Here is a 26,459-nt window from a genome sequence, read left to right as displayed (position 1 = left end):
AGTTTGAGGAAGAAGTTGTCTAGTATGGTGGTGTATGCATGATCGACTAAGGTGGTGCATATATGATCAGCTGAGGTGGTACATACATGATCAACTGAGGTGGTGTGCACATGATCAGCCAAGGCCCAGGGTAATAATAACAAGAGGTTCACAGAGACTTGTATCAGAGAGGGGTTTATTTGGGGTTGCTGTAGGTGTAGCTATGGCTGGGGTGTGGCCCATCGGCCAATTATAAACTCAGCTGCCAAGACTTACTACATTGCTGTGATTTCTAGCCTATGCCCATAGTATTCGGGGTGCCTCAGCAGGTGTAGGACATTCACAGTGCTTTGCTGCAGGGTTTGGGTACTGCACAAGCTTAGACGATGTCACCCTGGAATTCAGAGGAGGCAAAAGGACTGATTAAACCAGCCATTTAAGGCAACAATCCAGTAGTGAAGGATCATGAACTGATGCATGAAATTGTGCTTGAACTGTCTGCATAAGTCATGGGAATTAATTAATTGACTTGGGAAAAATCAAATAGAAAGACAAGGGTTCATATAATACTGCCATTGCCCATCTGAGACCTAAGGTCCATGGTGTAGAAGCTACATCTATTATCCAAAGACACTTGTATATGAGATGCTAAGTTTGCATCCACCAAAACACCAAACAATGGACGTCAAAGCTATAGAAGCCAAATCATCTTGTTACTGTGCAAGAAGGCTGGCCACAGTGTGGAGTAGGAGCTAAGCTTTTTTGGATGTTCCAATTGTTAGTGTGACAGGTGTTGGTGTCCCCATGCCCAAAGATTATAGTTGCCAGCTCTGTATCTACCTCAAGTCAAAGGTGGCTAATTTTCAGAAAGGAGACACTGGATGTCTCATTTTGACTTGAATATCAAGCCATTGAAATGTATTTAAAATACTTGTTGGGACTTGACTGAATTGTACTGAAAGGCCTTCTTTTCACAGAATAAGTTGCCTCTTAAGCAGTAGCAGGTGCCTCTGTCTTGGTAAGAAGTTTAATGTGTTTGTGGGTGGAGAACTTTCTCTTCTCCTGCCCCAGGTTTCATGCTTTCTTTGTCTGTTATAGTAACCTCCTCTTTGAATAACAATAACGTAGAAATTCACCCCCTTTCAGTAAAGGACCAAAATATGAATGTCTCAGAGTCCTGGGAAAAGACATCCAGAAAAACTGTATAATAATCTACCTCAGATGTTAGACTGTTGAAAGAGATTCTTACTTTAAAAAGTGAAATAAGATCACCTTGTCTCAGATCCCAATTTAGGCAGAGGCTCCCTGCTTGACCAGCATTCACACCCACCAGGTAGGCTACCTTCAAGAGGATCTTCCCCACTCTCTCCTAGCTTGCCTACTTTATCTACAATCCCCATCCCCAACCTAGTCCCAGCCCCGAACTCAGGAAGAGATCCCTGCTCAACCATAAGCCACAGTTGCCAGAAGATAAGGGAGGAAACATAAACCAAGGAACAAAACCTACCTAACAACTACAAACTCAGAAATTGGTGCCTAGACCTATAAACCTGAAACTCAGATGCCTAGAAAGCAGCTTATGAACACAATCAACAACAGCAAAGGCAATATGTCACTATCATAGACTGTTATCCTACTACCGAAAGCCCTGAATATTTCAACCTTAAAACCAACTTTATGAAGATGATAGAGGTTCATAAAGAGGAAATGAATAAATTCCTTAAAAAGTATCAAGAAAGCTAAGTTTAAATAAATGAATAAAGTTTTAAAAATGAATAAAATTGTTTAAGACATGAAAATGTTAATAGAAGCAATAAGAAAACACAGACTGAGGGAATTCTGGAAATGGAAAATCTGGGTAAGCAAACAGAAACTACAGATGCATCACAAACAGAAAACAAGATAAGGAAGAGAGAACAGAACCTCAGGTGTTGAAGATATAATAGAAGAGATTGATAATGATTAAAGGAAAACCCCACAAAGATAAAGTTTCATTTTTTAACATCTATGCCCCAAACAAAGGTCACCCACTTTTGTAAAAGAAATACTACAATCTTAAATCACACATTAACCTTTACACAGTGAGAGTGGGAGACTTCAATACCCTACTCTCACCAATGGATAGATCAGCCAGGAAAAAACTAAACCGAGAAACATTGAAGCTAACAGACATTTTAAACCAAATGGACTTAACAGATATCTACAGAACAATTCACCCAAACTCAAAAGTTATGCTCGGCACCTCACAGAACTTTCTCCAAAATTCATCACATACTCAGTCACAAATCAAGTGTCAACAGATAACAATAAAATTGAAATAACCCCTGTATCTTATCAGACCACCAGGGATTAAAGCTGGTTTTCAATGACAAGAGATACAACAGAAAGCCTACAAACTCATGGAAGCTGAACAACTTTCTACTAAAAGAAACTGGGTCAAGACAGAAGTAAAGAAATTCAAGGCAATACCACTCTTTGGCATATACCCAAAGGACACTCCATCCTATTACAAATACACTTGTTCATCTATGTTTATAATAGCTTTATTCATAATAGCCAGAAACTGGAAACAACCCAGATGTCCCTCAACTGAAGAACAGATAAAGAAAATGTACATTTACATAATGGAGTATTACTCAGCTTTTAAAGACAATGACCTCATGAAATTTTGCAGGCAAATGGATAGAACTAGAAAATAATCATCCTGAGTGAAGTAACCCAGACCCAGAAAGACAAACATGGTATCTACTCACTTATCAGTGGATATTAGCTGTTAAGTCAATGGCAGTTATACTACAACCCACAGATCCCTAAAGGCTAAATAACAAGAAGGGCTCTAAGGGAGAGGCATGGAACTCCTAGAAGAGGGAAATATAATAGATTTTGTGGGTGGGATTATGGGTGGGTGGGGATGAGAACAGGAGAGATCAGGTGGGAATGAGGAATGGAGAGAGTGTAGGGAGAGATGGCAGGAATTGGAAGGGGTGATGTGGAAATCTAGTGCAATGGAAACTTCCTGAATTTGTGAGGGTGACCCTGGTGAGGACTCCTAGTAATGGAGGATACAGAGCCTTAACTGGCCATCTTCTGTAACCAGGCAAGGCTTCTGGTGGTGGGAACAGGACACCAACCCAGCCACAAAACCTTTGACCACAGATCTAACTTTCCTGTAAGATGCAAGAAGGCAATGCAGGCACAGAACTTGTGGGAGTGGTCAACAAACAGCTGGTTTGATTTGAGTCCCATGCCATGAAAGGGAGCCCATGCCCAACACTACCTAGATGACCAGGTACTGGAGGATGGATAGCCTAGGGTGGGGGTGGGAATCAATAAAATGATTCCTAATGATAGTCTGCTATATTCACAGATCAGTGCCTAGCCCAATCCTCACCTGAGGGGCTACCACCGGCCACTGATTTGAGCAGAGCCCCACAGTCAAATATTAGGGAGAGAGAGAGAGAGAGAGGCCAAATTTGGGATCTCCTTTGGGTCCCTCTCCTTGAAGCTCAGAGAATCCCATGGAAGAATGGGAAGAAGGACTGTAGGAGCCAAAAGGGTTGAGGACACCAGGAGAACACGGCCCATAGAGTCAACTAATCAGGGCTCATGGGGGCTCACAGAGACTGAAGTGGCAAACAGAGCCTGCATGGGTCTATTCTAGGTCCTTTGCAAAATGTTATGGTTGTTAGCTTGGTATTTTTGTGGGCCTCTTAAGAGTAGGAGTGGAGGTGTCTCTACTTTTGCATGCTCTTGGGACCTTTTTCCTCCTACTGGCTTGCCTTGCCCAGCCCTGTTGTAAGGGTTTGTGCTTAGTCTTCTTGTAAATTGCTGTGCCTTGTTTGGTTGTTATTCCTAGGAGGCCTGCTATTTTCTGAAGAGAAACAGAGAAGGGATGGATCTGGGAGAGAGGGGAGGTGTGTGTGTGTGTGTGTGTTGGGGGAGGGACTTGGTAGAGCGGAGGGAGGAAAAACTGTGGTCAGGATGTATTGTATGAGATAAGAATTAAAAAAGCAAAACAAAACATTGTTTAATCATGAAAAGATATATTGCATTGGCTTTTATTTATGAATTCAAAGCTGAGGAAGTTTTACTTGAGTGACTGGAAAATGTGCTGTGGATACTATCTAAAGAGCAGCCAGCTAGCCTGCTTTAAAACTCACGACAGTCACTAAGATGCACTAACCACACAAACTGTTTTGGTCTGAGAATTTCAGATTGAGTCCTAACAATGCAGCTGCAAAGAACACCAGACCCTTTCGCTAAAAATCTCAGGGTTTATACCTGTCAGAAATAAAGTGTCATGTTATTGTGTGGGCCTTTTTTCCTAAGGGTTACTCAATTTAGTAATGATCAACATGGCTGGTTGAGGCCCTTAGGTTTAGGGATTTCTAGCCATTTGAGGTGAGCTCTAGTTTCCTGAATTATATGAGTTAAGGAAGACAATGGAAAACTGACTCTTAAATTAAGACATTTGTCATTAGAATCCTTTCAGAGGCTCACTCTCTGTGTGTCTAAAGAATGTCTTGAAGGATAAAAAGTTTTACCCTCTATGCTTACACACAAGAAATTTTAACACAAATTTTTGCATCATTTTATCAGAGTCTCTCTTGCAGTTATACCTAATGTTAGCCCAGGTGCTATTAATTAGTATTCAGTTTTCCTTGAACTTGGCATTAAAAGAAAAATCACTCCCTGGCATTTATTTCAGAGAGAAGCCGTTCAGGGAAAAGCATATAAATCTGGGTATTATTTTACCTGGCAATCCAAGACGGGCTAGAATAAAAGAAAGTAAGTTTCTCTCTGAGGGGAAAAATCAACTACATCTCAAGCTTTCTTCATGAACCATTACTTGGAATTAATTCAGTTATTTTCTCAAATTCAAAAAATATACTGTATTTAATTTAGAATAATTAAGATGTCAGTATAATTAAAATGTACTTTTGTGTGTGTGTGAAGAAGTGTAGGTTGTGAGGCCTTGCTCTTGCCTTCTGTATAGTTTAGAGTTTCCCTGGGCTGAGCTTAAGTTCAGGATTATCTGTTCTCAGATTTCAAGCTCTTGATATGCATTTATGTCATCAGAGTCACAAATACAGCTCCCCATGGATGCTGGTACCCACATCTCATGCCAGCTTCAACCCTTTTACAGAAGTCATTTGTGATGGTCAGTGTTAAGAGCCTGACACTTTAGGTTCTGTGTGAAGTATGCTATGATTCCTCTTAGACTGGCTTCTCCTTACTTCCTCTTCAAATGAGAGGAAGGAAAAGGACTGGAGAGGAAAGTCAGAAATGAATCACATTGTTTAATAATCATCAGATATCCCTAAGCACTAAAATGTTATATGATTTCACAATTTTTATATAAAAAGACAGCTGAAATAGCTTTAAACATAAATCTCAGTGCAGATCTGAGGGTAGATACCCCCTACCTCTTCACATGACCCTCACACCATTCAGGGTTAGTAGACTTTGGTCCCACTACTGTGATCTGTACATAAATACATAAGTGTACCCAATTAGTATAAAATTCATGGAATCTTTAGCTGTATAGTCTAATTTTACAGTGCCTCTGAGGCAAAGTATTTCTGTCTATCTATCCACATTTGTAGCTATTAAGTTTTTTCAACAAATATCCCTATCAAATACAAAGATAGAAATTAATCACTGGAGTTAGGCTCCAGTGACATGCTGATCAAATAAATATCTCACCGGAGTTATGTAGGAATGTCCAATGAAGGGAATAGTCAGAGCAATGCAATATCAACCTTTGTTTCCACACTTCCAGGAGTAAGGCTGGAAGATCAGAGACTCCATTCAAAGCAACTCAGAATTTGGAGGGATACATCCACTTTCTGTAGCTAACTGAACCCTGTAGACCTAATGCTATTCTAAGCAGAAATATGCACAACATTGTAGATCATCCATTGGCTGTCTCACGCATGGCACACTTTATGCCCCTTTAGTAACTATTTTATCATTATCATGAACAGAATAGCTGAGAAAGAACTTCAAGACCCACTGAAGAGAATGGAGAGTATCCTAACTACTTATCTGACATCAGCTACCTAAGGGAGCTGCTGACATCCTTGGTAGAAGAACAGAGAGCCTAGCATTCAGCTGTGTTGCAATTTAGGGCTGTAAGTATGCAGGCAGGAAGGGACATGAACTGGGCCTACTGCTTACCTGGCCAGCAGAGTAGTGTGTGTGTGTGTGTGTGTGTGTGTGTGTGTGTGTGTGTGTGTGCGCGCGCGAGCGTGTGCACGTGCACGTGCACGTGTGTGTATGTATTAGGGGTGGGTATAAGGATTGTGAACTTGGAGACAAAGCTGGTCTGGAAAATGCTGTCTCCAGAAGCTGAGTGTGGTGGCTCACGGCTTATAATCCCAGCACTTAGGAGGCAGAAGTGGAAAGATCAGGAGTTCAAAGTCATCCTTAGCTACACAACAGGTGTGAGGCCAATTGGGGCACAGTGAGACCTTGTCTCAACAAAACAAAAACAAAAACAGAAAGGAAAGTATTTCCAGTAACTGAAACAGAGAGAAACGACAGTAACTATCAGCAGTACTTGCCTCTGTCCACTCCCGTAAATGAGCAGTGTCCACAATTCTGTCCTTCTAGACCAAGGGGAACCCATCACTTCTCACTGTGTCCTGACGAAACCATATACTTACAGCTCTGCACCCATTTTTGCCCTTGAATCATCCCCATTCCTGAAAGCACAGAGGTAGGAAAAAATTGTCTTTTCAACAGAGAAACAGGTGGTAAAGTTTTACTTGTCAATTAATCAATTGCCATTGTCTTAAATATTCACATCCATTGCATATTGATTATTTTCTTTTAATAAGTGTAATACTCCAGCAGAAGATCTTTGGAACTCAGTGTAGCTAGAAGGCATCAGAAATGATGAAAGACCTCTCTTTAAGGTTCACTGTAGAGGTTAGACATGGTCTTACATTTACCAAACTCTGCTAATGAACAGCATGCCCTGCACACAAATGGGACACTGGCCACTTGTGTTCAAGAGCCAAATAGAATCCCAGGATGCCACTTAATAATTCTAAAAATATGGCAGTTAGTCTGCCCCACTGAGCTCCACTGTCCTTGTTCGTCATCTATCCCAGAATGATTTGGTAAGCCTTGAATTCACAGTTCTGTAAGCACAGTCTGTGTGTGATGTTGAGTAGCCTTGCACATGGCACTCAGTGAGTTAAATAATTGTCAATAACATTTTAGTAACAAAATAACATGACTTCAGTCATGCTAACATTTTTCATGATAGCTTTTTTTTTTTCTGTTTTGCATCAATGTCTCTACTATGCAAAAAGGGGGGAAAAACCCACCAACAACCAAGTGTTTTTTAAATTTTCTTACAAAATGGAATTAAGTTTCATGGATTCAAAGTGTCTATCTCATTATATCATCCTTAAAAATATTATCCATTTCTGCCTACTGTGCTATAATAAGAAGCTTTTACATTTATATAAAAATAGAAGCAGAAAGTAAAGGAAAATCATGGAGAGTCTTGTAATAAGGCCTCCCCTTACATCTTTCTCCCCAGTGCCAACCTGCGTCTTCATTCAGCTTCTACCCAGGCCCTGCCTGTGTGATACTCACTCTTAATCTGTCCTCTATCTCTGGTGCCTTCATCAACACTCCCCAAGCTGTGTGAGAGGAGATGAGGCCTCTAAGTGGGTCTCCAGAGCTCACCTCCCCAAGATGGGCTGCAGCAACCTGGAGGCAAAGAGACTCAGACACTCCAGGGGCAGTGCACTTTCTTTCCTCTCTCTCTCTCTCTCTCTCTCTCTCTCTCTCTCTCTCTCTCTCTCTCTCTCTGTGTGTGTGTGTGTGTGTGTGTGTGTGTAGGTCAGAGGATTGTGGGTGCTGGAAATTTAACTCCGGTTGTCAGCCTTGGTGGCAAGTATCTTTACCCACTGAGCATTCTCTTTATCTCACTAAACATAGTTTTAAAAATATTTTAAAAAGAAATATGGCTTTCAAGTAGTGTCTTTAAGAAGTGAGATAAAAATAAAGATTTGAATTGTTATTTGCTTGTAATTCTTCATTTAGACCTTAGTACAAACATTCTAATATTTGAGGAAAGGAGAGAAGGAGAGGAGGAGGGAGACAGGGAAAGGAAAGAGGAAAATAGGGGAGAAGGAGGAGGAAGGGAGGGAGTGGGGGAGGGAAGGAGAAAGGGGACCAAAGGTAAGTGGGAAAAAGAAAGAAGGGAGGAATCATAAAGGAAAAGCAAGCAATACATGAAAAAAGAAGGAAGCCAAACAGGAATAAGGAAGAATGTGAGTGGGAAAAATAGAAAAGGGCATTCTGAAGTCTCTTCTTTGGCAAATTTAAATATAATGGGCAAATGAATATCAAGCTGTTACAGACATTTTTTAAAACCCTTTTGAGTGGCAAGCTTTATCCCACATTAGACAGACAGCAAGTGACCAGGAGCCTTGTTCCCTGTCTAAGTGAGGCACATCATGCCCACAGCTGTAGGCAGTCCACCCTCGCTGCCAAGACTCCTGTAGCTGTCTCTGCCTGAATCCCAAAGCCACTTGCTTCCAGTTCCAAACTGCGCCTATGTAGTGGCTCTATTCTCCTTTATTCCACATGGTGTCACTCTGTCCCTGCCAAGGGCACTACCATCATCCACAGCTTAGTTTCTCTCAAGACTCTAATTGCTTTCTGACCAGCAAGCATATTTATCTTGACTCTCAAAGGGGGAGTCCTCATTGCCTTCCACTGACACCCCACCAGGTTTCAATAGAGAATCCCAACCCAGTGCTCACACAGTGGCCTTGGTTAAACCAAATAGGTCACAAAACAGAACCAAAAGTCAGAATTCTGGGGCAGGGGCGTGTAGGGAGAAGAAGGGAGGGATTGATAAGGGTTAGCAGAAAACAAAGGATGGCAAAGAGGGTGGCCAGAATGCATCAAATGTTGATTCAAAAATGTGTCGAAGAACTAACTTGATTAAGTGAGGTGAAACTAAACTTGTTCCACTGTCAGATGGCATTGTGCTTTCCTTTCCTTTTCAGGCTCAGAACAAACAGAACAAAACAAAACAAAACACAGTAACAGAAATGACAGTTCCTATTTTGTCAGCAAACTGACAGTGTAAGAAAGTAATACTTCTGCCATCGATTCATCCAAATCTTCATTCGTGTGTGTGTGTGTGTGTGTGTGTGTGTGTGTGTGTGTACATGTATATATCACGGTTGTATCATATAATAAGAGCTCAGTAATCCACTGATAAAGAAAAACTGCATGAAAATGAGTACATTTGTACATGGTTCCAAAAAACAAGCTCCCCCTTTGCCCAATTTTATCTAGATTAAGGATTTTTAAGTGGTGGCAAAGGATAAAGAGATAACAAAAATACTGATTTTCACACATTAATTGGCCCTCAGGGAGAAGACTTGGGCTGGCTGTTGATGCTGGGATGGGAACTGTAAGAGGGGATCTTAAGACATTCTGAGGTTGGATGACTGAAGTGGTTGTGTCTAGAAAATAAGGTCATTTGGTAATGAAGTTGAAAGAGAAGTTCGCACAAAGTATTCAAGCAGCCTTGTCATTCTTTTAGCCTTCAAATGTGGAATCCTGTGCTTCAAAACAACAAAACCTATGAACCTAATGCTGACAATACTGAACCAGGAGAATTGCAAATATAAGAACAGTATAGTAAAACCTTGTCTCCAAAACAAAACTGATAGATAAGCAGACAAACAAAAAACAAACAGGTAGAAGAAAGATGATAGATAGATGATAGATAGATAAGGTAGAATTAAAATACATGTAGTCTAACTTCTGAATGTATTATGTAAAAATGTAATGACACTTGTGAAATCAAACGCATGGCCCCTGCAGGAATGATCTGCAAGAGTTTCTGAAATTCCAGGTGCCCCGCAGTTCTGTGCAGGTGTGACAGACAGGAGCAGGAATTTTAATCCAGTCAGTCTGTAAGCTCATTTGATTGAATGGTCAAGTGACATGCTTTTTACTATAATTGTGGTAGAGAATGTTCTGCATCATCTTCCTAAGACTTTCACGTGTGTGTATGAGTGTGCATGTGAATATGTGCATGCCTGCATGTGTGTGTGTGTCCATGCCTGCATGTGTGTGTGCATGTGGTGAGTGTATGCATGTGAGGGTATGTACATATGTGTGTGCACATGAGTGTGTGTATGCACATGAGTGTATGCATATGAGTGTGTGTGTGCATGTGAGTGTGTACATATGAGTGTGTGTGCATGTGAGTAGTGTGTGCGTATGAGTATGTGTGTGCGTGCGAATGTCAGTGTGTGTATGTGTGTGTGTGTTCAACTTGGCTTTTCCTTGAATGTAAATTAGTCCACACAATGGGTATCTTCATGAGTATCTTGTTGCAGCTTGCTTTTAACTATTTGTTAAGTTAGGCATTTATGAAATACACATTTCATGAGGTTCCCCTGCTAATTATGAGGTACAGTGATAAATAATGATGGCAATAGAGTGAATGGAGATAGTAGTAGAACCTGCCCCTGAGCAGATGACAAGGCCTGTGGAGTTGCAGGCAGCATGTGGAAGGGCCAGTAAACCCTGACACTTTCTTTTGAGCAAAGAGGATGTTATGATGAAGTTGGTGTTTGAAATAGAGAGGGTTACCCAAGGCAAGCCTGGAGTAGATACAGACATACCAGATCTAAAGAGGGGACACAGTATGTGAAGATCAACAATAATATTAGAAAGAGGATACTTGCATTGAAGAGCTGCTGAAGACTGAGTGGTAGGCCCTGAGGTAGGCCTACCTGTGAAATGCCTGGACTCTCTGAAGACTTTGGGTGGGTAGGCAGGTCCTCAAAGTTCTACTTTGAAAAAACGAGTCCAGCAGCAGCTTGCAGAATGGATGGCAGACTGGCGAAGCTGAAATTGAGACACATGGAGGGGCTGATGTATTGCTGCACCAGAAACAATGGTACCCGGCGCAGGGAAGATGGGATGGAAGGGGATGGATGGACTTGTAGCAGATTGGGAGAAATGGGAAGAGTGGGCAGGTCACTCAGAATTTTGATGGAGAACTGGAGAGGTGGAGCCACATCCATTAGATGTGCCCAATGATTTGTAATAGTTTCAAATTTCATAAATATGTAATAATATATAACTGTAAGAACCTAATATTTAAAGTCAATCTTAGGAAGTACACTATTAGATACCTTTTCTAAATTAATTCACCATTTTTTTTTAACTAAATTCTTAAGGGGGTCATTCTGATGAAGCAATTCATAATAAAAGCTATAAAGGCCAGATTTTTTTCCTGGCTATTCATCTAAGGCTTTTCTCAAAATGTACTAACTAACATAGTCGCTGCTGTGATGCCCATTCTATTTGTATTGTGATATCTTTTTGAGCTGATTGATGCTTGCCTTTTACTTGTATTGTAAAACTGTTAGTCGTTGTCTCTTCAAGTCTCTTATAAATACACAGAAGCGTAAGCTAAGTATTTGGACCTTGTCTTACCTCTTTTCTCAAGATGATTCATTCCATTTTGACTTTTTAAATACTGTCTGAATATTTTTCTGACATGTCTTTCTGTTTCCTAATCTTCTCTATAGCAGTGTGCAGTTTCACATTATATTAGCTACAGTTACTGCATCTTAAAGTTCAGAATATTTGATTTTTCTATGCCTTAGCTTTCCTTCATAAATTTCACATCCTTGCATCTAATTTTGTACATTTATTAATTATAACTACCCCAAGTCTGTGTAATAAATCTAATATGGATTGCCTGTGGGTCTGTTTTACATTTGTTCTTATTATGTATTTCTTCTCCTGGTTCTCAATTGTGTGAAACCACATCTTGATACAATTAGAAATGTTACTGAAGTCAGGCATGGTGGTACATGCCATTAATTCCAGAACCCTAGAGGCAGAAGCAGGTGGATCTCTGAGTTCAAGATTAACCTAGTCTACAGTGTGAGTTCCAGAACAGCCAGGGTTTCACAGAGAAACCCTGTTTTAGAATAAGAAAGATGGGAAACAGAGAGGGAGGAAGAAAGGAAGAAAAGAAAGAAAAAAGGAAGGGAAAGTCAATGGATTCTGGACACTGTCCATGAAGAAACTACAATATATCAACCTCAGTAATATAGACTTCCTTAGAGCACTTAGTGTTACATCTGCCCAGCAGCTAAGACAAGGGTGGCCAGTTTACTGCACATCAGGACTGACCCACAGCTACTCTGTTTCCAATTGTTCATCCCAATTGTTTGCAGAGAGTTATTTGAGGGGACCAGCTGACATTCAGGAGTGTTGATACTTCCTTCTCTTTCATGAACTCAGAACTTCAGTTATTGCTTTCAATAATTAAATAGGAAAATAATGGTATGTGTTTAAAATTCTTTAAAACAAATTGTTTAAGATTATTCTAAGTAGAAAAAAGTTACTTTTCATTATACGGATTAGAAAATAGAGCCCCATGTTAAAAATTTCTATGTTATAGAACACAGAAATGAGAAGGCAGTTTTATCCACACTAAAAATCAAATAAAGGCCAGGCCAAGAGTGCTGGTGCACACATAATCCCAGCATTCAGGTGGATCACTGTGAGTTTGAGATCAGCATGGTCTACATAGCTAGTTTCAGGCTGTCCAGGGCTACATACCATAATGAGACCCTGTCTCAAAAACATATAAATAAATAAGAAGATGCTGTAAAAATGGAGTAAAGACTAAAAGACAGAAGTGAAGATATTGGTATGCTCTTAAAAAGCAGGCATTGTGCTGAGAATCAGTGGGCAATAAGCACTAAGCAAACAGAAAAGCCTGTCTTTCTGTCTGGGTGGCCCCCTCCTCTAATTCTGCAATCCAGAGAATTCCTAAAATGTTTAGGAGGATAAAGCGGCCCGAGCCTGGAGTGCTCCAAAGCAAACATTGTCTGTAGAAGGCTTCTCTCATTGGTCTTCTAATCTCCCTGTATTAGAATTGGCTAAGGACAGATTCACAGGCAAAGGCCCCCTCTCATGGGCTTGAGAGTAGTCCCTCTGGAAAAAGCAAAAAAACAAACACACACACACACACAAACACACACACAAACAAACAAACAAACACACACACACACACACACACACAAAAAAAAAAGTGAAAGATTTACATTACCAAATATCCATTCAGGAAAAAAAATTAAGAAATATATAAATTTCTGTGTAGAAACATTTTAATCTGTTTTTTAATAAATAAAAAAGGCAGTAGAACTATAAAAACATTAGGTAAGAGGAAAAGTGAGATAGAATTTCTAGATGCAAGAAACAGAGACTGAAATTGATGACTAGGTCCCTGGGTATGCCGCGGATGAGATAGCACTGGGTAAATGCGCACTGCCCTGAGGGTATGTCTACAAATGATCCCCAGAGTCCAACAGACATGAATGAGGATGCCAGAAAGACGAAAGACACAGAGCACAGGGTGAGGTGGCCATAGGTGTGTCTTTTCCAGAATGTATGATGGATTGAGTGAGGTGACAAAATGGTCAACAGAAACATGTCCAAGAAGAGTCTCAAACAGGAGAAAATCCTGTAAGAATCTGTAGGGAAAGGAAAACCCTTTACAGAGGAGCAATTGGATGATGTCATCTCTCTCAACGAGGACCCCAGGAGAGCTTAGGAATCAGCTTGGGAGTGCTCCCCATTAACAGACCCACATTGACAGAATCTCTGAGGCCTGCTTTTCAGAAGGAAAGTAACTCAGGAGAAGTCCGAGGTGTGAGATAAACACAGCAGAGGGTGGTCACGTGCTTGTGTGCACCCAAATCAGTATGCATCACATAGTCATTAACAGCACATCCAACTGTCGGGGGCTTTCCTATTTATTTCTATGTTATTTATTCGACTGATTTTATTCTTTTATATTTCTGCAATTAAGGCAATCTGTTTTTCTAACTTTTATAGAGATTTATTTGTGTGTGTGTGCGTGCATGCGTGTGTGCATGCGTGCATGTGTGTGTGTGTGTGTGTGTGTGTGTGTGTGTGTGTGTGGCACTTGTGCCAATGCTCATGGAGGTCTCCTGCCCCCCCCCAAAAGAGTAAGATCCTTATGAGTTAGAGTAATAAGGAGTTGTGAACCAACATGGGTACTGAGAACTGAACTCAGGTCCTTTGCAAGAGCAATAAGCATTCTTAGGAGGTGAGCCCAACTCTCCAGTCTCTAACTTTTCTAACTTTTAAAATAAGACTTATTTTTCTTTGACCACTTCCTTCTTACAAATAATACATTCTTATTACTACTACCAACCCGTACACTCCTTCCACTCCTGTCAGTGACCCCAGTACAAACAACACTGAGAGAAGTCTCACTTCAGTGAAAAATAAATTTTTTAGTCTTTTGCTTTTTTATTTTCATTTTTTATTAATTTATTTTTACATTCCAATCCCAGGTCCCCCTCCCTCCTTTCCTCCCAATCCCTCGACCCTCCCCTCCACCTCTCATCTGCTCCTTGGAGAGGGTAAGGCCTCCCCTACGAAGTCTATTAAGTCTGCCCCATCAAGTTGAGGCAGGATCAAGGCTCCTCTCCACCCCACACCCCTGTGTCTAGGCTGGGCAAGGTATCTCTCCGTATAGAATGGACTCCACTAAGTCAGTCTGTGCATTAGAGTTAGATCTTGGACCCACTGCCAGTGGCCTCATACATTGTCCCAGTCACCCCACTGTCACCTATATTAAGGGAGTCTAGCCTGGTCCTAAGCAGGTTCCCCATTTGTCAGACCTGAGTCAGTGATCTCTCACTGGCTTGGGTCAGCTGATTCTGTGGTTTCCCCATCATGGTCTTGACTTCTTTGTTCATATTATCGCTCTTCCCTCACTTTGATTGTACTCCAGGAGTTTGGCCCATTGGTTAGTTGTGGATTTCTGCATCTGCTTCCACCTGGTGAAAAATACATTCTAATACAGGAAAAATGTCAACAACATCAAAACCCTGGTTAGACAGGTCATAAATAAAATTGTTGAGTTAAAGGCTCTGTATTTTAGCCATGACCCCTGATTTCAAATCCTGAGTTTTGTGATCTTGATTAAGTTAGCTCAAGCCACATTTACTTATCTATCACAAGTGAGTTGCTATAGCAACCATCCACAGTGACTATTGTGAGACTGAATTATTTACAGAAACCATGTTTAGGAAGGAATTTAATTTATGCCTTTAAAAAGGAAGGAGGCATCACTACAGGGAATGTGTCAGTGTGAAATTCCTACTACTTTTCAAAATAGCTGTATCAATAATTTCTTCAGTATGAAAAGTCCCAGTATTTCTCCAAGTTACCTTCTAAAAAAAAAGAAAAATAAAAGAAAAAAGAAAAAAGAATGGCAAAGTATGTGAATACTTGAAAAGAGATTGCATACAAAACAAAAGACTGAGTAACCAAGAGCTGACTAGTCAAATACAGGTATGTGAGTACTAGGAAGTAGTTTCATCCCATGTAGAGATAAGTAAGTAAATAAGTAGTGTAAACCAAATAACCCATTCCTTCCCCAGTTGCCTTTGGCCAGAATATTTATCACAGCTAGAATACCTGCTGTCTACCTATGCCACATGCAGGGACTAACGGCATGCCATGGCATTTTCCTGGTACCCATTTACATTGTTGTATTCAAAGCAGAGGACTGCAAGGCATTTAATATTGATTTTTGCCCCCTGTTTAGAACACTGGCTGCATTTCACAGATTTCTTTTTTAAAGGAACATTAATAGTGTGGTTACTGTTACATTTTTTTCCCCCAAGAAGGCCAATAACACACAGAGGTGGGCTTCAATGGGACTGACTGCAGCCTTTTTATTTACTAGCTGAAACTTCCCTGCTTTGCCTTAATTCCGTGCTGATACAAACTGTACAAGCCTGTGGTGGTGGGGCCTTATGTGGCACCCAGGCAATGGCAAGCTCTTTGCCTCTGCCCATGGCTAGATGTTACAGAGTCTTAGCCTTGGTGTGATAGCATCAGGATCCTGGGAATTCCCATAAGGCACCTGTTTCTATCCCTTTCACAAGATTTCAAGGAGAGAATCAAAACTTTCAGGAATAGTGCCACTCTCCACCCAAACCTCTGCCCTGAGTGTGGCTTGTTTACAAGGAAATGTCTAATACCAGCTCCCCCACCCATGAGAAAACCGGACTTTGTCCTGGTCAGCAACTGTAGGTTGTACATGCCAGGGATCCTACATACTAGGAAATGAAGTAGGAGAAAGGAATTGAAGGCCTTTGTCACACATAAATGTGGATTGTGGCATCCTTCAAGTTTCTGAAAGGACTGGGGGCAGTTTGTGCCTAAGTCCAAGGACTGGCCCACTCGGGAGAAAAATCATTACAAGCCTCATTTCTTCGTAGATTATTTGATAACTGATAAGACAGAGCTCAGGAGAAGTGGCCCTTCTGAAAGTACTAGAGTGGAAAGCCACTGAAACTCACTGTAGACAGGAGTGGTTTCAGATAACTCACTGAGATTAGCAGTGCATTCCATAATCATCAGACTGAAATCACCGATGATAAGTGATGGTCCATTTACATGTCAGAGTCCACCTGCAGTGAAGACATGCTAATAACCCAATTGATTTGGGTTAGTTTTCAAGGATCAGTAAACACAAATAAGAATGGTCTCTCAGAAAGCTAATCCTAACAGAGGAATCACGAGACAGACTTAAAGGCAAATTTGTGACATGGAATGCTAAATTTTAAGGTAATATGACTATTGTATCTTCAAACTTGTTTCTCCTTGAAATTGCTACAAATACAGGCAGCCAATAGATTAAAATACAGTCCTTCAACTTAAAAAGCATAGAAATACCAATTTAAAAATGACTTACCCTGCGTTTTGGAGACATTTAAGGGATTACATGAACATGACAAATGGTTATCATAATCCCTTCAACCAAATATTGTGAGGTGGTTTGTAGATGCACATTCTACTCTTTCTCGTCATTCTTCTGTGTTTCAAATGACTGCGGCCTGTTTTGCTGATATTAAAACAAGAAAGCACAATTGCTGTTTTGGACTGCCTGGAGATAATGTCATGTATGCTATTACAAGAAACCTTTTCTGTTGGTTATGCTTCTGTCTGTAGTTCCTGATTGTTTGCCCAGTTTTTCTATTTCTGAGCTGAACTGGAATCCAGATGCAGAGAGGGAGGACAAGACCAGGCCACAGAAACACATAGAGACAGCTGACCTGAACAAGGAGAAGCTAATGGGGCCCCAGACTGATAACTGGGAATCCAGCATGGGACTGACTCAGACCCCCTGAATATGGGTCTCAGCTAGAAGGCCTGGGCAGTCTAAGGGTCCTCGGACAGTGGAACCAGGATGTATCCCTGGTGCACAAAAGGACTTTAGGAACACATCCCCCATGGAGGGATATTCCCTTAACCTAGAGACAGGAGAGAAGGCCTAGTCCCTACTCCAAGTGACTTGACAGATTTAGATGACCCCTCCTGGAGGGCATCACCCTGCATGTGGAGTGGGGGGGGAGAGTGGGAGGGGAAGGTGGTGGGGGGGCATGAGAGTTTGGGAGAAAGGGAAAGAGGAAGAGAGGGAGGGAAAAAGAGAGGAAGGAAGGGAGAAGGAACTGGGATCGATATGTAAAACAAAAATAAAAAAGAGAAAGAAACCTTTTCTGCTACACTTAGCCTAGATTTTGAAGGTTGCAAAAAAGAAAAGGAAGAAAACTGAACTTTATAAAAATCCATGCATCAGTGAAAATATGACCCTGCATCTCATTGCTTAGTTCACATGCTCAGTTAATACTCTCTCAGCTAGTTTCCACACGGGATAGCACCTACAGAAACTCTGCCAAACACACATTCTCCTGTGCCTTCACTCTGGGTGCTGAGGCCGAAGGCCCGGGAGCCGAGGGAAAGTCCATCTTTGCGTGCACCCTTCTTGGCAACTGAAGAAAGTGCTGTATTGTTCTGCACACAAACCATCCCCATTACAGCTCAAGATGATCTTTTCCTTCTAATCCTCATTTGTACCCCTTAGCCATTTGTTTAGAATTAAATTAACTGCAATTTGGAAGCTGCGGATGAAAGGTGCGGCATTGAGTGGATGTCACATGTTTCCTGAATGGTGCCGTCCGGCCTCTTTCACGGCCATTCACTGCACTTGAAAGGGTGTAGTGTGTGAATTGTTGGACTGTCACTCGGCAAAGAAGTCTGGCAGACAGAGTTACCATGGAAACAGCAGGAAAAAGACAATTAGCAAAATGGCTCTGATTTTTTTTTTTCTTCCTATTTCTTTTTCTCTTCTGGATTTAGGGAGGATCCCTCCCCCTTTAAAACACACGCTCATACATACACACAGGCACACTGGAAAAAAAACCAATATTTGAACTTCCACTTACTAAGTTGAATTCTTCTCCTATGGGCAGCGTCAGGGAATTAAAACGAAATTATACTTGTAATACAAAGTATTTATAAATGGTTCTCTTGAATTATTAGTCCCCCTCCCTCAGTTTTTGTTCTCTTCAGACTTTGGAAGAATTCTTTGGCAGTGTCCTTAGGTAAACGACTGTTAATGAGGACAGCCTGTGATTTTAACCCTGGCACATTCAGTGGACTTTTAATTACTCCCTCTCGTCATCACTCCCATGACAGAAACACAATGTGGACCCAAGGGCTTAAACCAAAAAAGAGTTTCTCTGTAGATTTCTCAGCTTTAGTTAGAGTTGAAACAGGAGGAAAAGCTGGTCATGAGAGGCTGCCATGGGCAGAAGCCTGTTCGGTAGTTAACAGGAACATGATGAACGAACGTTTGATGGCGTCACCCATGCTCAAGACGGAGCTCAATCCAAGCCTTGTCAGACTTTGATTTCCTTCAGAAGAATATGTATAAGTAAAGGAAACAATAGAACAGTTTAAATGTTATAATTAAGGCGAAGATGAGAGGGCGACGATTGAGCCCGTGAGTTAAATATTCCACTGAAGTAAAGCCCTCCTCCCAAAGATGAAGCTGGGAGTGACGTGTAGTTTTTCTCACATGTTCCATTTAGAGCGGTTCTCCTCCCCAGCTTTGTAGAAAAGTACAGTTCTGCAGGAGGCCCGAGTCCAGCAGCAACTTTGAGCTTGCATTGACTTTGGTGCAGATTTTTAAGTCTCTTCTAGAATGAAATGTTGCATGTCTGTGATTTAACAAACCCTTTTTTGTTATCCCCAAAGCCTAGGCAAGCCTCCAGAAATCACTCTGAAAATTTCCCCAGTCAAGAGAGGTTTCTCTTGTGTGGTATTCAGGGTAGTTTACATTTTGTTTTGAATTTTTAGACAGGATCTTGAACTTCCTACAATTTTTTTTTTTTAAATCGAGACAGGGCTTCTCTGTGTCCTAGAACTCACTTTATAGACCAGGCTGGCCTTAACTCAAAGAGATCCACCTGCTTCTGCCTTCTGGGTGCTGGGATGAAAGGTGTGTGCCACCACACCTGGCTGTTTCAGTTTCTTAAATGCTGGAATTACTATGTCACCATGCCTGGTGGTCACTACTCTCTAACCAACACAGAGAATTCTGTTTTCTTCTTCAGTTTTTCTCCATTTTGACAAAGCACAATATGCGTTATTTACCAAAAACAATCCAGGTAAGATTTTCAGGCAGGAAACATATTTCTTTTCTTTTAGATTCTGTGTGAATTAAAATAACCAATTGCTTTCCGACAAAAGTCTTTTAGATTGTACTGTAGTCAGGCTGAACAGATCATTGTCATGGAGTGGCACTAAGTACACCTGGAGAAAACTGGACGGTGTCCTTGACTTGAACATTTCCATTTCACTTTGAAACAGTGTCCCTTGTACCTCAGGGTACAAATTTGCTGTGCAAACAAGCTTGCTTTTGAACTTCTGATACCACTGACTCTTTCTCCTGAGTCCTGGGATTGCAGGTTTACACCCCTATACCCGGTGTATGAAGTACTAGGAATGGAACCCAGCTCCTTGTGCATGCAAGACAAACACTTTCCCAATTAAACCCAAGTCCCAGACCTAGTTTCATAGTTTTTGAATTTTTAATTTTATGTGTATGAATATTTTGCCTTTATGTGTCATGGGTGTATATGTACCATGTATGCCTATTGCCTGAGGAGGTCAGAAGAGGGCATTGGATTCCTGGGAACTGGAGTTATGGATGGTTTTGAGCCACCATGTGAGTGCTGGGAATCAAATGTGGGTGTTGTGGAACGATAAGGGCTCTTAACATCTGAGGAATCTCTGTAACCTTTATTTCCGTATTTTTGAAGAATATCATGCACTTTTACTATGAGGTTAAAAGGGTTGGATTTACTATAAACTCTGTCTCCAAGATGGCTGAAATAACCTACAAAAATACTAATGAGGTATGTGAAAAAATGCTTAATTTTCATTCACTCTTCAGGATTGCAAGGAGCTGATTAATATCAGAAAGTATATAATGTAGCCTTTAAAAGATACTGTGATGACATGTATTTCATCAATGAAAACATACAGCACACAGCAGGCATTCTCATGGCACATGCCGGTTATAATGCTCAGCACTCGGAGGTGGAGCCAGGGAGATGATAAATTCAAGACCAGCTTTCACATGGAGACATCTTTCCAAAATCTCTATGGCTGGGCACGAAGGTGAATGGAAAAGGACTTTGCTAGCATTCACAAGGTCCCAAGGTGGCCACTGGCACCACAAAACAAACCAATAGGAAACTATAGAACTTCAGTTCTGTGTCATATGGCTATGGGGTGACAATCCTGGAATTCTTCTCTCTGGATTTATGAGGTCAGTGTGGTATGAGCTTCATTGACCTAATTATAATCATCTGAAAGAATATGCACTTAATGAGGACACTCTCAGTTCTGCTCACTATTCAGTCCAACCCCAGGGTCAAACATCAAGTGTAGATGTTAAAATACTCCCACTTAGTAAATGAACCTCCACTGACATGAGCAAAGGGGTCTAACCCATCCTCGGTTCATATCTCCTTTAATCTGCTTAATTTTTTGTTCTAAAAATTTACTCCTCAGTAAGTTTCCTATACTATGGTAAAAGTTATAGTTTTACATATCTCTAAAATGATAACATATGCTGTGTATCTTTTATCCAACACCTTGTGTTTTGTTTGTAGCCAGTGTAGCTGCTCATGGACAGAAAATATAACTAAAATGAAATGTCAATTTCATTTCCCCTTGTATTTTCCTCATTTTTTTCTTGTAAAGACAATCATATATTTTCACCATATTTTATTGTATGGTTTCAATTTTTATTAAATATCCTCATTATATGGTACTGGATTCCTATGGTCATCTTCCTATACACTGCTCCCCTCCTCTTTACTCCTCCTCCCCCCACTGGTTAGTCCTCCTTATTTCCCCAGACATTTTTACTTCTACTTTCATGTCATGTATCTAAGATTTGCAAATGAGAGGAAACACAGTATTTGAGTTTGCCTCTGACTTAATTCATTTAACGTGATAATCTCTGGTTGTATCCATTTTTCTGTAAATGATGTAATAAAATTCCATTGTGTGTATATACCACATTTTCTTTACCCATCCCTCTCTTAACAGTCGAATTCCATAGCTTACCAGCTACAGTAAGCAGAGTGTGCAGGGTTATTTGCCATGTGTTGACTTTGAGTCCTTTAGGTAAACACCCAAGAACAGCATGGCTGAGTCACAGGGTTGTTTGGGTTTTAGTTTGTCTAGGAAACTCCATACTGACTTCTTTAGTTGCTGGACTAGATCCATTCCTACTGTGTATAGGAGTTCCCCTTTCCTACATCTTTGCTAACATTTTGCCATTTTGACTGTGATGCTTTTTTTTGGATGGATCTCTGTATTAGTCAGGATTCTCTAGAGTAGTGGTTCTCAACCTTCCTAATGCCATGACCCTTAATACAGTTCCTCATGGTGTGTTGACCCCAAGTCATAAAATTATTTCATTGCTACTTTATGAATACAGTTTTGCTACTGTTATGAATTATAACATAAATACCTGATATGCAATGCCTGTGTGAGTCATGAACTTAGGTTGAGAACCATTGCTCTAGAGGAACAGAACTTGATATAATATGTTATATATATATATATATATATATATATATATATATATATATGAATGTATATACATATATATATATATGATATGGATATGGGGTCTATTGAAATGATGGCTTACAGGCTGTGGTCCAGCTAGCACAGTCATGAGGCTGATGTCTCAGTTGGTCTTCAGTGTATACTGAAATCCTAATGAGGTAGGTTCTAATGCCAGTGAAGGAAAGGACTTGCTATGGAAAGTGAGAGTAAGCAGACAAGGAGAGCAAGCTTCCTTCTTCCACGTCCTTTACATAGGCTGCAAGCAGAAGCTGTGGCCCAGATCAAAGGTGGATTTTCCCACCTCAAAGATCCAGGTTAGAAACGGGTCTTTCCATTTCAAATGGTTTAGTGAGGAAAAATCCCTCACAGGTGTGCCCAGCCATTTGGGTTTCAGTTAATTCCAGATACAGTCAAGTAGACAACCGAAAATCATCACACTGGTCAAAGTTTTTACAAAAGGATGGACTAAGGCAGAATAAATATATAATTTTTGCCTTACACTATAATGGAATTCCCAGGCTTTGAAGAACTTCTACATTCAAGTTAAGAAAGTCACTTTAAGCAGGTTGTCTATTCAGTAATTTTCTTTTAAAAATTACATATATGATGAGCCAGAGAGATGAGTCAGTGAGTAATTGCACCTGCCAACAATCCTAAAAATCTTAGAGTTCAGTTCCTAGGGAGTCACTCTCTGACCTCTATAGTCACACTCACACCCATGAAATGAAACTTAAGAACAATAAAAAAAACCGAAATATTTAATTACTGTTTATTTACGAAGGTGTTTATTTCTATGTGTGTGGGCAGAGGACAACTTGCAGGTGGTGGTTCTCTCCTGCTGTGTGAATCCTAAGAATCAGCTCAAGGCATCAGGCTTGGAGGCTGGTACCTTTACCCACAGAGCCATCCTCCCAGCCTTGTGGTGATTTTTCTTAGTCACAGGAAACTATAGATTACTCTGCACTGTAAGTATTTAGTTTGGATATCACTGGAAGTATATTCTACAGTCTATATCTGGATTTTACAAAAAATGCTGTGCCTTTACTGTTATGTGTCTCTGTAAGTATGAATTAAAATATATTACCTAGAATTAGCAAGCATGTCCTCAGTCACACTGTGACATGTGGATGGCAGCAGTGGTACTGAGCAATGCAGGAGGCAGCTCCTCCATCATCATAGGAAGCCCTCGGGCATCTGTTCCCCATACAGTGTCATAACACTTTACTTCCAAACATTCTCCCTTAAGCAGTCATGGAGGACCTAAGACCTTAAATACAAAGATAGGCATGGTGGTGCAAACCTTTAATCTCAGCACTTGGAAGGCAGAGCCAGGTGGATTTCTATGACTCCAAGGCCAGCGTAATCTACACAGTGAGTTCCAGGCCAAATGGGGCTACATAGAGAGCCCTGTCTCAAAAAAGCCAGGGGCAGAGGAAGAGGGATAATCACAGAAAAAGACGCAAATACATACATCATTGCCTACATACACGTGTGTTACCTTAATGAGTGAATGTTGATGACCACTGAACTTTCGTTTTTTTGTTATTGAAAACACTGGTCATATTTTAGAAATTGCTCTTCATAGGACTTTAATTTTGATCTCTTTAAAGGCTGGAATGGCAAAAACAGTCATTGCCATGCTAATGGAGACCTATTTCTTACCACATGTTCCCTGAAAAGATCCGCCATACCTTTAAATTTAGGTGATTATTTACAGTGTGTATAGAACTGGTTGGTGAAAACTATTCTTCTCATGTACTTGATTTACAACAAAGATTTCCCTTTTCTGCAAGTTCAGAGAACGATGTGGGTCCAAGCTGAAATAGTACACCAGTTGCCATTATCCTGTTCGGCTCCTGGTTTGATGATTTAGATGTAAAAGAGTTCAATGAATACCACCCAGCACAGCATCCATGATTCCCCTTCTATTTCCTCAGACTTTCCAGTCTGTGCTATGCATGCCATCACTATTAACTGTTTGTATTATAAAAGTAATTATAGTTTTCTGAACTAATTACCCTTTTTCTTGAGCTGTACCCTTCAGTTTAATACTCTTACTCAAATACCCTTGTCTTTGTTTTGACATTTCAGGGTCTAATTTCACTAAGAGTTCAGAGAAAGTCTTCAATCTTAGACCACGCCAAAACTTTATAATGGACAATGGTGTCTTGTCTCAAATTAAAACAGAATAATCTTGTGATACCCAAAAGAGTTCTATAGAAAGTCACAGGGTAAAACAAATGGTTCCTCAAGTAGAAGTCACACCTTTAAAACGGATCCCTGGAATTTAAAATCCCTCTCCTACCTAGATTTCTATTGTGAAAAAAAGAAAAAAAGAAAAAAGAAAAAGAAAAAGAAAGAAAAAAAGAAACACTGACCAAAATTAATGTTGGGAGGGATAAAATTATGTGGTTTACATTTTCCAGTCATAATCTACTACTGAGGTTAGTCATGACAGGGACTCAAGCAGGAACCTGGAGAAGAAAACTTGATTCAGTTTGACTCAGTGCTATTTGGTGTGTGTGTGTGTGTGTGTGTGTGTGTGTGTGTGTGTGTGTGAGAGAGAGAGAGAGAGAGAGAGAGAGAGAGAGAGAGAGAGAGAGAGAGTTATGGACTTTGAGTTCACTTGCCATCTTCCCTTGGAATAATCAGGAGCCCTCTGATTATGTAATGCCATCCTGAATTGGTCAAACTGCACCCTCCACCTTTGGCTCCCAGGTGACCTCCATGTCCGGTGGCCATCAATGCATTGCCTGTATCTCCTCCAGTCTCTAGTGCTGTTGGCCTCAGCTGACTGAGTTTTCTGCTTTCTGACCCTGGGTTTCCAGTGTTCTCATCACAGTTTACTGGGAAGGCTTTGTTGGTTCACAGTGGGCCAATGCATCAGGTTGATACCTGCCTCAGCCATTTTCCATTCATAGCCACAGCATCAGGGTTCTGAAGAGCTTCCTGATTCATACAGAGGAAAATACCAAATTAAACATCTGTTTTGCTGCTGTATGTGTTCTAGCCCCATCTCTTTAGTATCATTTCATCTCAAAACCTGTCTTCTTATGACATTGAGTGTTGTGGTAAGGATGGGGAATATCCTTCACAGGCTCATGTGTTTGAACACTTGACCTCCAGCTGGTTATCCTTTTTGAAGAGGTATGGGACCCTTCCTTCCTCCTTCCCTCCAGTTGCTTCTTGTCAGATATTCAGTCACAACAATGGGAAAAGTAGCTAATATACTGTAGCATGGATAAGTGCACTTTGGTATTTACATCTCTGGTGTTGTGACACTGAAGTAATTGCCTCTCCCATTGAAGACCATCTTATTAAAAATTGGAGAAGTGGGGGAATACATGAAACAAGTATTTTGTCAGTCCATTGAGTCTCCCACCCTCAGAAGCTTCTGGAATGCAGAAATAGCTAAAGTCTGACATTACATTAGACTATTATGAATTAAATTTTTAGCTAGTAATGATAGTTTTATGAAAATAAATCAACAAGTAAATGATCCTAACGTTGTTCTTCTGTTGAAACCTAACAGTGTTTTCCTAAACCCAACAAGATAAAATTTAAATTTCCTTACAAGTGTACAATCTCAACCATGATTTAGCGCCTAAGGACTTCTGCTGCAAGCTGACTTAGAAGATATGAAATAAGAAAAAAAAATGTCAAAGAGTACATCATTTAGCTTTATATCAACTAAGCTGATGGTGTTTTTCTAAGCCTCTATCAGGTCTTAATGGAGAAGTGTTGCGTGTTCTTGGTGGATTTCTGCTGTGTTTGTCTTATTTCCGTGTGAACTCAAGATGAGAGTGTTTAGAATATGATCAGGCACAGCATGACAAGCATGCAAGAAATCTGAATTGCTCTCTACTTCAACTTTCAAGGAGTATTCTTCCTATGGTCAGCTATCATGATGCAGAATTAGTAGTGTGTCATTTCTGGCACAAATGTTACTGCACCGCATGTGAATGGCTTCTTTTGTGGTGCATCAGGAATAGCTGGGGAATGGGCTCTTGTAGACTGTATCAAGAGCTCAGAATTCTTATTCTCCAAGTATCTTCCTGGTGATGACATTGTTATTTAATAACCAATATACCTAGACCCACTGGCTTTAAGTTCTACACAATCCTCTTCTTGGCCAGGATTAACATCCATCTTGCTTAGCAGCCAAGGCCAAAGCCAATCCTAAAGGGAAATCTTTCCTAGGACCTATGAGGTGTTTACCATTAAGCCTAATGACCTGAGTTTGACTCCTATGGACCACACGAGAAAAGAAAATTGACTTCCACAAATTGTCTTCTGACATCTACATAAGTGTGTGCACACATGTGCACACATGCATGCACACACACTAAACAAATGTAACTTTTAAAGAGAAAGAAAAGGTGTTCCACTCTCCTTATCAGTGGTTAAGGCTACACAAACAA

Source organism: Phodopus roborovskii, unplaced genomic scaffold (assembly GCF_943737965.1).
Source record: "Phodopus roborovskii unplaced genomic scaffold, PHOROB, whole genome shotgun sequence".
NCBI classification, from domain to species: domain Eukaryota; kingdom Metazoa; phylum Chordata; class Mammalia; order Rodentia; family Cricetidae; genus Phodopus; species Phodopus roborovskii.
This window is presented reverse-complemented; position numbering follows the sequence as displayed.